Raw genomic sequence first — 14,237 nt, 5'->3', positions numbered from 1 at the left:
AACCTGATCTTAGTGTACAGGCCAATCCCCTACTACTCCATCTGCCCATCCCTGTCATTCAGTAATAATTACAGAAGCTATCCTGACACAAACCTCAGTAAGTATTTGTTTTGTTGGCTGTTCTGTTAGTTGAGTCACCCAAAACAAGAAGAGTTGCAATGCTCATATTGGTCAAATGTCACATACTTTGAGCAGCTTTCACTAAAGTTCTTTTGACCTTGGTCATTTTCAGTCAGGCACATAGTATGGGATCAAAGCTAATACAAATAATAAAACAAATCAATGGGAATTCTGTGTATAAGTCAAGGGCAGAATATGGCTCTAAATATTGAATCTCATGGATTACTGACACAGGACTGTAATCTTTAAACACTTAAGTCAAAATTTCAAGGCACTTTTGATGAAAAAAGAGTGAAGTCTGTGTTGGGCAGAGATGGACTATATCCCAAAGGTGACCTGAACCCCTTCTGGAATTAACTCCAAAATAATATTTTTTAAAAAGATTACTTACACAGTCTCTCCAATTAAAAGCAAAACAATTATTTTATTAATAAATATCCATGTAAATTCTCATAGGGCAGATAACTCCCCAGTGGTTTAAATATACTAGGGTTTCTTAACTCTTGAACTATATTCCCATGTAAAAACCCCATGCATATTTGTTGACAATGGTTACTCAGTTCTGTTTAATCATCAACTTAACCACAATGGAGTAATGGACACACATGCTGGAGTAGCTGAGATATGGTTCTTTCTCCTCTGTGCCCCCAAGTTGCCAGGATTTTCAAGAGAAACATTATCAATGTTGGTTTCAGAGTAACAGCCGTGTTAGTCTGTATTTGCAAAAAGAAAAGGAGTACTTGTGGCACCTTAGAGACTAACCAATTTATTTGAGCATAAGCTTTCGTGAGCTACAGCAAGTGAGCTGTAGCTCATGAAAGCTTATGCTCAAATAAATTGGTTAGTCTCTAAGGTGCCACAAGTACTCCTTTTCTTATTATCAATGTTCTGTTTTACTGCAAACACTCCAGCCGCTCCCCTAAGCATCAGAATCTGCCTCTGATGCCCCATGACAACCCTCTGGTGCCATCAGCTGCTCTTGCCCCTGTGAACCAACACATTTTCATACCCGGGTGTGTGGTAATGGAAGCTATAAGCTCCCAAATCAAGTGACTTTAAGTCTTTACAAATAAAGGGCTAGATTGTGCTTTTAACACATTAGCCATGTAAAGAGAAGATTGAGTGACCGGAGCAACCATGCAGGAGTGATGGGGCATTCTGCTGGTGCAGTGCAAAAAACATTACGGTACTTTGAACACTTTCTGTTCTGATTCAGCAACAGCTGATCAATCAATCACATAATGTATAGGTCAGACAGGATGCAACACAAAGAAAATTCCTCCTGACATCTTCAAAATGCTTAAAATATGTTAAAGGGCGAGGCGTCTGATGAGCCCCAAATAGCTTTAAGGGGGGAAAAACCCCACCACCTTTGTAACACCCATGAAGCATAACAAACAGAAGTAGAAAATAGACAGTACTCTGAACACCACTGTTGCTTCATTGACAAAGATTTATAATTTCCTTCTGACCGCACCCCTCTCTTCACCATCTTCTACTGGCTAGCTTAGGCAGCTTTCGGTTTAGCATGCTGGTTTTTGTGGTTCACTTCAGTTTGTGGTAAGGAGCTGGGAGCAAGAGGCGCTAGGAGCTCAGAGTGAGAACGCGGACTGTTGGAGGACTGAGGAGCAGAAGCATTATCAGACACCAGGAGGAAGGTCCTATGGTGAGGATAAAGAAGGTGTTGGGAGGAGGCCATGGGAAAGTAGCCCAGGGAGTTGTAGCTGTCACACAGCTGTTCCAGGAGGCACTCTAGACAGCTGCATTCCACAGGGCCCTGGGCTGGAACCCAGAGTAGAGGGCGGGCCCGGGTTCCCCCCAAACCTCCCAACTCCTGGTCAGACACAGGAGGAGTTGACCTGGGCTGTGGGTTCATGAAAATGGCCAAACTGAAGGCTGCTCTGAAGCTCCCAGGCGAGCAAATCCGCCAATAAGCACAAGACCCACCAAGGTAGAGGAGGAACTTTGTCATATTAGTTACACCCATGCTATTCCAGTGAATTCAATGAAAGTAGAATTTGGTCTTTGGATCCCACAACACTTCCAGCATAGTAAATAATGGAGAAGCAAGCAACATTACAGCCACTTCTCAGAAATTCTATTTGCAAGTTATACATGACATTACTTCTAGAACCTCATTATTCTGTGCTCTCTCAGCCCCCAGTTCAGATAAGCACTTAAACACATGCTTAATTTTAAATGTAAACATGTGCCTAAGAGCTGTCCTGAACAGGGATGCTCTTCCTGAATTGAGGCCTCAAACACATAAAGCATAAATTTCCTTTTCCTCTTAGTTTGTATAGTTGTGTTGGATGCATCAGCATTGTCCATTAACTTGTGTTTACTAGGGGCGCAGTCCTGCTCCCTTTAACGTGTACATTACCACATTATCTATTTATATAGTTGATTATATTAAAGGAGGTTTCCTTACACACCATCTCTAGTCTTCAGTTCTTTATTATTATTATTAATTATCTGTATTGCAAAAGCACCTAGGAGCCCCAGTCATGGACCAGGACTCCATCACGTTAGGTGCTGTACAAACACAGAATGAAATGATGGTCCCTTCCCCAAAGATCTTACAGTCCAAGTGTCAGACAAAAGAGAACAGACAAATACAGACAAACAGACCAATGGGTCCTCATTTTTTAATCTAGTTTCCCTTACAGGTTCCATGAAAATTGAGCCTAGCATAACTTTTCATTACAACGTATAATCCATGCTCTAATCCAGCAGTTCTCAAACTTTAGCAACTCGAGGACCCCCATTTTGTTGTAAAATTTTTCGCGGACTCCCAAGTCCCCTGCTCAGCCCCAGGCCCTGCCCCCACTCCACCCCTTCCCCCAAGACCTCACCCCACCTCTTCCCGCCCCCGCTCCACCCCTTCCCCTCCTCTTCCCTGCCTCTTTCTGCCCCCTCCCCAGAGTGCGCCCCATCCCTGCTCCTCCCCTGCCCTCTCAGTGCTTCCTGCCCGCCACTGAACAGCTGTTCCCTGGCATGCAGGAGGTACTGGGAGGGAGTGGGAGGTGTTGATCAACGGAGCCAGCAGTCCCAGACATGATTCCACCCCCTCCACGAGCGTGCCCTGTCCCCTCTCCTCCCTCTCCCTCCTGCACGCCACTGAACAGCTGTTCCCCAGCGTGCAGGAGGCACTGGGAAGGAGAGGGAGGAGTTGATCAATGCGGCCCGCAGACCCCAATTTGAGAAACGCTGCTCTAATCATTTATGCATTTCCTCTTGTTTTATTATGTATAAAATTGTGAATGAAAGATAATATTAAATAACAATGCTTGATAATGATTCTACTAACAAAGACTTTAAACATATAATCTTTGATCTCGGTTTCGGCAGGAAAAAGTACTTTGACAGATCAGTTCTGTCACAAAACATCAATATATAAACTGCTGTGCTATTAAATTCACATCAGAAGCAAATGTTCCCATGTGTTCAATGAGTATTTTGTAATTTCCGTAGCTTGTAGTGCCCTTTGCAGTTAACCGTCACTTGCAATTAATAGTTTGTTTTAAGTCAAATAAAGATTCAATAACTCAAGGTTAGACAAATAAGGAAAAAGGTTGACACAACATTAATAACCCAATCAGCCATTTGTACTTTGTGGGAGGAATAAAGTTCAAGGTCTTGCAAACTACCAAACAACTGATTTGTAAAACATAGTGAAGAAAGGTAGTAACCAAGAGAATTTTTTTCAAATGCTACATATGACTGGCCTTCTAAACACAATGGGCTGTTGTCTCTCCTCAATATTTCTATCATTATTTCCAAAGTATATTCAGAAAGATATCCTCACAGTTGTTACCAAAACTCCCCTTTTTCCCCCAATTCCTAGATACTAAGGTCAGAAGGGACCATTATGATCATCTAGTCTGACCTCCTGCACAACGCAGGCCACAGAATCTCACCCACCCACTCCTGCAAAAACCTCACCTCTACCTGAGGTATTGAAGTCCTCAAATCGTGGTTTAAAGACTTCAAGGAGCAGAGAATTCTCCAGCAAGTGACCCATGCCCCATGCTACAGAGGGAGGCGAAAAACCTCCAGGGCCTCTTCCAATCTGCCCTGGAGGAAAATTCCTTCCTGACCCCAAATATGGCGATCAGCTAAACCTGAGCATATGGGCAAGATTCACCAGCCAGATACTACAGAAAATTCTTTCTTGGGTAACTCAGATCCCACCCCATCTAACATCACAGGCCATTAGGCCTATTTACCAAGAATATTTAAAGATCAATTAATTACCAAAATCATGTTATCCCATCATACCATCTCTTCCATAAACTTATCAAGTTTAATCTTAAAGCCAGATAGATCTTTTACCCCCACTGCAATGAAAACAGTACCTACAAAGATAAACCTTAAATAGATGCACAAACTTGTAGACTTTTACAGCACGCTGCCAAGCTATTATTTTGGAGAAGGAATCTCATTTCCTTCTCTTAATAACTGCTCAGGATTTGTGTTGCAGTGACTAGCTCTCCAGCTGAGGAGAGCTGGCTGCCTTTCCCTCCTAAACCTGTGGATGCCACTCAAAAGCCATGTGAAAGGAACTAGAGTTCATGTACTAGGCATGCATCTGATGAAGTGGGCTGTAGCCCACAAAAGCTCATGCTCAAATAAATTTGTTAGTCTCTAAGGTACCAGAAGTACTCCTGTTCTTTTTGCAGATACAGACTAACACGGCTGCTACTCTGAAGAGTGATATAAGGCACTCCCATTCCTCCCAACATGGCTGAGCACATGTTGCTGCTTGTTTTGTAACACAGTCAGCACAGCTGACCAAGAGGAGAGACCGGGCAGGGCTCAGGACATGAACTCTAATAATGTTGCACCAACAGACCGGCTGACTGTGTGTTGTGTGAAGAAATACTTCCTTTTATTTGTTTTAAACCTGCTGCCTATTAATTTCATTTGGTGACCCCTCGTTTTTGTGTTATGAGAAGTAGTAAACAACACTTCCTGATCTACTTTCTCTACACCAGTCATGATTTTATAGACCTCAATCATATCTCCCCTTAGCCGTCTCTTTTCCAAGCTGAAAAGTCCCAGTCTTATCAATCTCTCCTCCTATGGAAGCCATTCCATACCCCTAACCATTTTTGTTGCCCTTTTCTGACCTTTTTCCAATTCCAATATATTTTAATTATATGCTATAATTTGGTCAGACAAATGCTTAAGCCCCTCGATCTTGACCTCCACTTCCTATTCTAAAGTATTGATAGATTGCCTATCACTATATTGCACAAGCATTGGCTGATGAGTGAATCCTGAAGTCATCCCTTTGTGGGGTGAAGCAGGGAGGGCAGGTCCCCAGTCTGTTCCTGATTGACTTCATGCCTGCATACCCTGAAAGTTTCGTTCATCCAAAATTTTGCAATTTGTCCAAGAATTCATACCAGACACAGGATATTGGTTATTGTACCCTTTTTGTTCCACTCACTGGGGAGCAAATACAATACCATGTAATTTAGGCTATATCTACACTCTGAGCTAGGGATGGGATTTCCAGCATGCACAGATGTACTCTCATCCAGCTAACATGCTAAAAATAGAAGTGTAGACATGGTAGCCTGAGCAGTGGCAGAAGCAGCACAGGCTAGCAGCCCTGAGTACAAACCTGCTTGAACCCCATGGGTACATATTTGAGGTGAAGCCCATGCTGCTGCTGCCCTTGTCCATGCAGAGGTGGATTAAGGTTTCATGGGGCCTGGGCCAGAGCAACTGGGGGCCCCCTCCCCACCCTTTCCACCTGGGGTCCCATCTCCATTCCACCCCTTCCACATACAGCTCCACACCCTTCTGCCCCTTCCCCCCGGGTTGCTGTGGCTTCTCCCACCCACCCTGCCCAGCGTTTCTGCTAGGGCTCCAGGTTCCTCTGCCCTGTGGCAGATGTCTTCTGGGGCAGGGCCCCCATTTTTCTGGGGCCCCCCAATTAGCCAGGGTTCCTGGGCATGGGCCCCATCGGCTAATCCGCCACCGTGTCCATGCTTCCGCAACTATGCTACTAGTTTCAGCATTCCAGCTCCATGAGAGTTAGTGTGACAAGAGCTGGGAATCACACCCCAAGGTCATAGGATAGACCTAACCTGAGGTGACCAGCCACACCATGCAAGTAGTGGGTGGACAAAGCAACTAATTGTTAGTTTCCCATAGCCTGAAAACCATTTGTGCAAACTTAAATACGAACAACATACATACCAAAAATTCATTTTGCAAAGTATTTGCTTAAAAAATAATTAAAAAATAAATAAATAAAAAAGAGCTCAGTTCATAAAACATTTCCACTAATTATTCTATGTTTCTGTTGTAGTACAATGATATAGTTTGGCCACGATAGATAGGAAAACACCAGGAGGAGCAAGCTAAGACTTTACTTTAAAGAACATGATGAATTTCCAGAAGGTAAATAAAAAGAAAACTGTAAAACACATAGGGAGAAAATAAGAGATAATCAGTTTAATAAACCAAATAAACTGACTCCTCCTTCTTTTAGGGCTTAGATATGAAGAACATTGATCCCCTTGTAGGAGATTTTTTAGAAAGACTAATTTAAGACCACAAGGCAAATATCTAATTTTAGAGAGGCTCACAGTTCATATTGCTTTCTCTCATCAGATGTGCATGAAAAAGTGATGTTTCAACCCAGTGCAGAGGAGCCATGAAATTCTCCAGTAAGGGCTAATGTGAGTTAAATGATGCAGTGGACCTTGTGTGGGCCTTATGCATTAGAATGCATTTCACTGCTAATGAATAGATCAACAAATACCTCCCCAGTAATGTATTGGACATAACTGAGAGGAGCCTTATTGTTTGGTATTTAATTTGATGAGAACACAAATGCAATTCTAGATTTGCCCCAGCAGATGGCCTCATTTGTGATCAATAATCAGTACTCTTTACAAGAGCTACAGCAATTACTAAAGAGCCTTGTAAAACAATAGATTTTATCTCTAACAACAATAAGGACCAGAGGTGCTTAAAAACAGAGCTTAATTCTGTTAAATAGTTCTTGGTGGCCACACAACAAAATGGAGCCAACTCACAATAAGTGAGCAATAGGTGAGGGTCTCATCCAAAACCCAGACTCCCATTAATTTCAATAGCATTGGATCAGGCTTTTAGTTCCCCCCTCCATTTCCCCATAGAAAAATTTAAACCTAAGGTTCTGTTTCTGGGCAGAACATAGCTAGGACGGGAAATGGTGGTGGTCTTCCAAAAAAAAAAAAAAACCATCACAGTCCTAGAATATCTGGTATTGTCTATCAGCTGGTATTAGAGGCTCAGTTCTTTCTTTTTCATGTTACGTCCTCTGGCCTTGCTCACACAACAACCTTCAGCCTGTTTCCATCAGCAGCTGCCAAAATGGTTGGCTCTAAACGGGTTTGTGAACTGATACTGCATCACTAATTCTCAGTGTCTCTGTTCAGTGCATGATTTTTAGTGTCTAGCAGAGTAATGAATTTAAGTTCCCAGACTCATCTTTTTGAAAGTGCTGTGCAGGTTTCCTTGGAGGTCAAGGATGGATAAGTCAGATATAGAGTGATTGCTCTGTGAAAAAAGTGTTCACCCACAAGGGAATAGGGTGTTATTGTCTTTTATCATTTACCTGTGTAAGTTCATTTGAGAGCACAGTGATTGTCTGGTTTCACCCACTTAATTGTTGTTGGGGCATTTAGTGCACACGATGAAGTATACCACATTTAGTGCACACGATGAAGTATACCACATTTTGTGACAGTCCTGTGTAGGATCCATGGATCTTGAAAGGTATGTTGTGTTGATCATTGTAGCTGTGGAGATATGGCTGTAGGTTTTACATCTGTTGTTCTGGCAGGATGTAGCATCACTTTGAGTTAGTGTGTCTTGGTCTGTGAAGAGCTTGCTTCTGATGATGAGCCTGGAAAGGTTGGGGGTAATGTGAAGGCCAGAAGTGGGGGTTCAGAAAATATTTCTTTCAGGATGGGTTGTAGTTGTTTCATGATATCCTGTATGGGTTCCAGTGTGGGGTGGTAGGTGACAACTAGGGGTGTTCAGTCAGAGGGGTGTTTATTTCTGCATTGAAGCATGTTCTCTCAGGGTATTTGGGTGACCCATTCCATGATGCAATCTACTCCTCTCATGGAGTGGCCTTGTTTGATGAAGATGGTTTTAAGTGCATTAAGGTGTATATCCCAAACTTTCTCCTTGGAGCACTTTATGTTGTACCTGTGTTCCTGTAGATAACAGATTTCTTGGTACATTTGGGGAGATTACTGGATCTATGAAGGAAGTGATGATGTGGTGATCTGTAGCTTTCTTGTATATGCTTGTGTCAAGGTTCCTTCCCCACTCTGAACTCTAGGGTACAGATGTGGGGACCTGCAAGAAAACCACCTAAGCTTACTTTTACCAGCTTAAAACTTCTCCAAGGTACAAACTATTTTACCTTTTGCCCTTGGACTTTTGCTGCCACCACCAAACATCTAACCGGTTTTATTTTATTAGGAAAGAGCCCGTTTGGAAACGTCTTTCCCCCCCAAATCCTCACCAAAACCTTGCACCCCCCTTCCTGGGGTAGGTTTGATAAAAATCCTCACCAATTTGCATAGGTGACCACAGACCCAAACCCAAAGAATTTTAATAGAAGAAAAAGTAAAAAAGAATCACCTCTGTAAAATCAGGATTGTAAATACCTTACAGGGTAATTGGATTCAAAACATAGAGAATCCCTCTAGGCAAAACCTTAAGTTACAAAAAGACACAAAGACATCCATTCCAAGATATCCATTCCATTCAGCACAGCTTATTTTCTCAGCCATTTAAATAAACAGAATCTAACGCATATCTAGCTAGATTACTTACTAAGTTCTAAGACTCCATTCCTGTTCTGTCCCCGGCAAAAGCATCACACAGACAGACCCAGACCCTTTGTTTCCCCCCCTCCAGATTTGAAAGTATCTTGTCTCATCATTGGTCATTGTGGTCAGGTGCTAGCGAGCTTATCCTAGCTTCTGAACCCTTTACAGGTGAAAGGGTTTTTCCTCTGGCCAGGAGGGATTTTAAAGGTGTTTACCCTACCCTTTATATTTATGACAGCTTGTCTGTAGGGTTCCATTGTAGAAGCTGATTGTGGTGTTCAGGGAGTTGATGCTTGTCTGAGAGTGTGCCAGAATGAGTTTAATGGATGGGTGCCGGTTGTTGAAGTTGTAGTGGAAATCTATGAGGGAGTTTAAGCTGTCTGTCCAGAGGATAAAAATATAATCGATGTATCTCAGGTTGATCATTGGTTTTGTGGTGCATTTGTCCATAAATTCTTCTTCAAGGTAGCCCGTAAAGAGGCTGGCATATTAGGAGCCATCCTTTTACCCTTGACAGTTCCCATGGTTTGGACAAAGTATTTGTTGTTGAATGTAAAATTGTTATGAGTGAAGATGAGTTTTGCAATGTGTTTGGGGTGGATATCTGAGGATTGTCCATAGTCTTGTAAATATTTGAGGCAGGCAACTATGCTGTCATTGTGAGGGATGTTGGTGTATAGGGAAGTGACATCTATGGTAACTAGAATGGTGTTCTGAGGGAGGTTGTTAATATTATGGAGTTTGTGGAGGATGTTGGTTGTGTCCTGGAGGAAGCTGGCCCTTTGTGTGGTGAGTGGTTTGAGGATGGTTTCTATGGGTCCCGTTATTCCTACAATAAGAGTGCCTTGCCCAGATATGATGGGTCTGCCTGGGTTCCTGCACAACACTTTCAAAAGATGAGCCTGGAAACTTAAATTCATTATGCTGCTAGACACTAAAAATCATGGTCTTAATAAAAGACACTGGAGTTATGTTTTATTACAATAATCTGTAACCCAATAGCCCCCCCCACCCCTTTGTCCTATGACTAAAGAGGTTTCAACAAGCCACTCTACCTTGAATGGTCCTTTACAATATGTGCTAACTACTTATGCTAAACCATCTGTTCCACCTTGCATTTTGCTGTGAAGCTGGGAGTACCTTTCCCAGACCTGAAGAGCTCTGTGTGGCTCAGAAGCTTGTCTCTCTCACCAACAGAAGCTGATACAGCAAAAGATATTACCGCACCCACCTTGTCTCTCCAATATCCTGGGACCAACATGGCTACACCTACACCACATAATTCTCAGTTAATATTTCATCTCTGCCCGAAGTTGACCCTACCACGAGTGTCTTCCTGTAAGCAGTTCAAAACATTACTCTTGTGCAGAGTAGACAGGACCCCCTATTCAAGCCTGTGTTTTCTGGCTGACCAGTCTTCTTTCCTCTCAGTCCTCTCTAGAGTTCATTGTTCCATGGGCTGCTGATGCTGCTCAGCGTGCATGTCATCTAGGCATGCTGTGCCCTGCAGAAGCAGAATGAGTTAGCCACCCAGATTTTCCTAGAATGTACAGATATAAACACACATAGGTATTTGGGTTCCTCCAATACCTCTTCCAATCAGTTCTCCAAGAACCCTATTCAACTCCAGTCTCATCGCTCAGGTTTCATTATTGGCATGCACAAAGACTACACAGAGCTGATCAGACTCACGTGTAAGGATTGAGTACAGGGCTAACCACAAATCCAAAGAATACAACTATTTGTTACTTTATATGCAAGTTTAACCCAGTACTGATGCATGTGTCTTCCATTGTACGTTATCTCATGCACTTTATAACTGGTTAGATTATTTTCAAGACCAATCCCTGTACATATCATGCTTTGTTCTCTTGCCACATGTACAAAGCACATTTTGTTAGTTTTCTCCCTGTACTTTGATAGTTTCTTCCCTTTGTGCTTATCCTCCTCCCACACATTCTAAGACATTGCTGCTGACACTATTGTTTCTTGTTCCTGTTTTTACACAGCTTCTCTCATTTTCCTTGTCCTTGGCTGCTGGGGTTTGCGCATACCAAGTTGGATCTACAGTAGACAGCATGGTACTTGTGGACACATATACATAATTGTAAAGCAGAAAAGCTGCAGCATGGACATCACTTGAAATCATTCACAGATCAGTTACAATAAATATGCACTTGAGTGTAGGAAGGTATAAGGCCCTGTCTGAACAAGAATTAACACCTTTATCATACTAACTCCTATATTTAAAGGGCATGTGAGTATTCCATTGAAATAAATGAGATTATTTATATTTAAAGTTAAGCACGTAGGTGTCTTTTCTTTCAGTGATTTATTTTTCCTCACCCTTTAATTGTGACAAATTGTAATTCCAATGCAAAATCAAGAATTTCTATGGGTTTCAAGGACTCTCAGATTAGCAGAGTTTGCTTTTATCAGATTGCTGTATACTGTACATGTCAAAAGAATCAAGGAATAAATCCACATTTTACTATTATGGGTTATGCATGTTCTGCATAGAGGGAGCCATGTGAGCAGCAGGAGAATTTTCCCTTTGCATTGATCTCTGATTAGAATCAGTGCTTGGTTGAGATTTGCCCTCTGGAAACAGATGCTGGTGTTGGGCTGAGATTCCTTGAAGAAGAGATTGCCCTGCATGCTGTTTGACCACCTCTGTTTCAGGACAGGTGAGTGTGTGTAAATAAAACAGCTTATTCTTAGATTTTTTTCAGCCTCCATGTCACTGATTTCTTCTCCACTAGGAAGGGGAACCTGAAAGCCCCAAACATCTACTATCACTCAGCAGTAGGGAAAAACTGGTGACATTTCTTGCCTAGGTAGGGTAGCACTGTCGTCCAAAGTCGTCGTTTTTGTTTCAGTACATCCCTGACGTGATATTAAGTATGGCATGATTTGCTATTAAGATTCATATGGAAACATAAAAGACAAAGGGTGAGTTCTCCAGTTCTGTATAAGCCTACAAAGTGCAGTGGACTAGCTTTCCCTAATTTGGCTTACTATCACAATTAAAACATGTGATCAACTGGGCTAACAATAGACCACCCAAGCACTAGGTACCACTTGAACGAGACTGGAGCCCAAGTATGGTTACTCATAGTAACTGTTGGGTTGAAAAGAGCTTTAGGTCACCCAAAATTTAAAAAATGAGCACCTATGCATCTACACCACTTGAGCAGCTCTGTACACTTTTTTTTTTAATTCTTGTTGCCCAGGCCCTCTCCTTTAGCTATGCTCATTTATAATCAGATATTTATCCCTAGGAAATATCAAAGTGACTGTTGTGGGTAAGACCTGAGATTATTCAGTTTGGACAGCTGTCCCTGGATCCTGATTTTAAATCATACCAGGAGATGTAATAATGTGAATGATCTAAAGAGCCTGTATTTTCAGTATTTACTAGTTAAATATTTCATTGTGAAATCAGGATACATGTCAGTTCTATCTAGACCTTTAACCATGCTGGGGGAGTTGTCCCAGGAGCAAGCTGGAATAAAGCATTTAATTTCTAAGATATATACAATTTTCACTGAAAAAGATGTTGATAAGAAAACAACCCAGATGAAAAGATGGGAGAGAATTTGGACAAAAATCAATCTGGATGAGTGTGTATCTATAAGTGAAAGGCGATATGTGTCTTCAATTTGTGTAGCTCATAAAGGATTTTTTTATATAAATTACTGTATAGATGGCATTTGACTCCAATTAAGATCCATTATATTTTTACTACTAGAGAGGTGCTCAGAGGATTGCCAGGAAGGGGGAACATACTTCCACATGTGGTGGTTGTGTCCAGCAATTGGATAGTTTTGGGAGGAAATTATTAAAAAGATTAATCTATGACAAAATTCCAGCTGCCTAGAAATCCCCTAACATGATTAAATATAGATCCTTTACTGGAGCATTACATAATCTTCCCTCTTATCTCAATTATTTACTTATTACACTCTTTTAGATGCTATAGTTCATCTGACTTCCAAAACATAAAGTTCTTCAACCAAACTCTTTTCTTCGGGAACTCTCATCTTTTTTTGAGGTATTATTATTTATAAGGATCCTGTTCATTGCTGCCTTTCCAGTGTCCCAGAGAACACTTTCATTGACCCCTTCATGAACATTTTCTTCTATATGTTTCTGAATGGTTTTTCCAGCCCTTGAATTCAACATACAACAAAGCTCTATCCAACTGCTTGGCCCTTTGTTTTTGCAGTGAATCCTAGTCTTTCAATCTAATATGTGCAGGGGGTTGATCAAACCAAGTTATAACTCCCAGGTTAGTTTTTTCGATCAAAGTAGCCAAGCCCCTAGAAATAAAAATCATATCAGTCCTGGAATAAAATCCATGAGTTGCAGAATAACATGTAGTTCCTGATGTCCAGGTTCATCTCCCTCCAGACATCCACCAGATCCTCATTTTCAATGTGATGCAACAAATTTGCACTTCCTCCTCCTGAATACCCTCTGCAAACATTTGATCCATACGATGTGGGATTAATCACCTTGTTAAAATTCCCCTTTAGAATATCTCCTTCCCTAAAATTTCCTAAATCCCTAAAAACTGATAAAAAACAAAAAAACAAAAAAAACAACTTACCCCTACTGGGAGCATATACATTGGCAAACGTGAGAAGTTTACCTTTCATGAACCCCTTAATTAAAATACATTAGAACTTTAGAGATATGAACACCTCAGGAATGGAGGTTGTTTGTAACTCTGAACAAAATGTTATGGTTGTTCTTTCAAAAGTTTACAATTGAACATTGATTTAATACAGTTTTGAAACTTTACTATGCAGAAGAAAAATGCTGCTTTCCCTTTATTTTTTAGTAGTTTACATTTACATAGAATTGTTCTGTGTTTTTTGTTGAGCTTTTAGTTTTGTCTCCACTGCTGCCTGATTGCATACTTCAGGTTTCAAATGAGGTGTGTAGTTGACTGGTCAGTTCGTATCTCTGGTGTTCATAACTCTGAGGTTCTACTGTATGTCTGCTCTTGGTATGTATGAGTTGTGCTGACAATTTAATTGCTTTTTATTGTTAGCAGCTGGAAATTGTACTACACATTACTGGAAAAATGTGACCCCCTCCTTCTATAAAATTATGGTATAGTAAAACATAGACTGGTGGGTCTCAAACTTTTTTACTGGTGACCCCTTTCACATCGCAAGCCTCTGAGTGCAACCCCCCCTAATAAATAAACACACTGTTTAATATATTTAACACCATTATAAATGCTGGAGGCAAGAG

At 41.4% G+C, this 14,237-nt stretch overlaps 1 protein-coding gene across 1 annotated transcript in view; it reads left to right on the top strand.

Moving 5' to 3' along the window:
* Positions 1 to 14,237, top strand: part of ASIC5 (acid sensing ion channel subunit family member 5) — a 61,560-nt gene that overhangs the window by 23,946 nt on the left and 23,377 nt on the right. The gene's annotated exons all lie outside the window — the stretch shown is intronic.

Source organism: Lepidochelys kempii, chromosome 4 (assembly GCF_965140265.1).
Source record: "Lepidochelys kempii isolate rLepKem1 chromosome 4, rLepKem1.hap2, whole genome shotgun sequence".
Taxonomy (NCBI): Eukaryota; Metazoa; Chordata; order Testudines; family Cheloniidae; genus Lepidochelys; species Lepidochelys kempii.
Note: the sequence above shows the minus strand (reverse complement) of the source record. Positions and strands in the feature narration are given on the sequence as shown.